This window comes from Pteropus vampyrus, unplaced genomic scaffold (genome assembly GCF_000151845.1).
Source record: "Pteropus vampyrus isolate Shadow unplaced genomic scaffold, Pvam_2.0 Scaffold272, whole genome shotgun sequence".
Classification (NCBI taxonomy): domain Eukaryota; kingdom Metazoa; phylum Chordata; class Mammalia; order Chiroptera; family Pteropodidae; genus Pteropus; species Pteropus vampyrus.
This window is the reverse complement of record NW_011889053.1, coordinates 1,427,180-1,428,578: the sequence shown is the minus strand read 5'-3', so window position 1 is coordinate 1,428,578 and position 1,399 is coordinate 1,427,180. Positions and strand designations below refer to the sequence as shown.

The 1,399-nt window shown below is 34.5% G+C and overlaps 1 pseudogene; it reads right to left on the bottom strand.

The window, feature by feature from the left end:
- Positions 1-618: 618 nt before the first annotated feature.
- On the bottom strand, positions 619-737 carry LOC111729628 (annotated as a pseudogene).
- Between the last annotated feature and the right edge of the window lie 662 nt (positions 738-1,399).

The following is a 1,399-nucleotide window of genomic DNA, read 5'->3' as shown; positions in this document are numbered from 1 at the left end:
TTAGCAAACTATGTCCAGTAATGATTAAACTAAATAACACATTATGATGTAGCTGGGTTTACCTTGGGATCTGCAAGATTAGTTTACACTAGAATACCACAAGGGACATTTTCCAGGATAGATCATATGTTAGGCCACAAACTAAGTCTCACTATATTAAAAAAGTCAGCTATGTGGAAGAAAAAGGGGTTCTATGGAAAGGAACCTCACAGGGTGATCCGGTCATGAATTCCTACCTGGCAGGTCAGGCTGGGTATTTATGCCTTACGCACAGAACCTCTTTAGTAAAAGGCTTATCTTTGCCTGAAGCAAACCCTGTCCATTGTTTCTGTGCACCTATATGAAATGCTCACTTTTAGACCCCTCCTAAAACATTCTAAACATGTAATCTTAAGTGTCCTGTAATCCTATCCCCACCTGGCTTTCTCCCACCTTCACGAAATCTTCCTTATGTTCACTCCTTAATTTCAAATGCATAAAAAGAAACTGCAAAACTGTTATTCTGAGGAGCAATTAAGATCTTGCTTCCTCCCCACCCCCCACCATATGTCATCAGTTTGGGCTCAAATAAACTCTTATAAAAATTATTCACAAGTTTGGACATTTCTTTTTTATTTATGCCTACAGCACCTGGTCTTCCTAGGTGGTCTCCCATCCAAGTACTAACCAGGCCCGACCCTGCTTAGCTTCTGAGATCAGACGAGATTGGGCGTGTTCAGAGTGGCATGGCCATAGTATGGATATTTCTTACATTAACAAATATCATACAAAGCATCTTTTCCCACCACAACAAAGTTAGAAACCAATAAAAGAAGTAAAAATGGAAAATTCATAAATTTGGGAAAATTAAACAACACATGCTTAAACAAGCAGTGGATCAAAGAAGAAATAACGAGGGAAACTATAAAATAATTAAGATTAAAAAAAAGGCAACAAAACATACCAAAATATATAGGATACAGTAATAGTAGCATGAAAGGGAAAATTTTAAGCTATAAACATATTTAAAAAAAACAAAGCTTTCAAATCAACGACTTAATTTTACAACTTAAGGAGCAAGAGAAAGAAGAACAAATTAAACCCAAAGCTAGCAGGAGAAAGGAAATATTAAAGATTAGAGCAGAGATAAATGAAATGGACAATAAAAAAACAATAGAGAAAATGAAACCAAAAGTTCTTTGAAAAAATTAACAAAATTGACAAACATTTAGCTAAATGGACTAAGGAAAAAGGAATACTCAAATTTAAAATCACAAATGAAAATGGGGACTTTACTACCAATTATATAGAAATAAAAAAGGGTTATAAGAGCATACTATGAAAAAAACAGATTGAATAACCTAGATGAAATGGAAAAATTCCTAGAAACAAAAAAACCTACCAAGACTGAATCACTAAG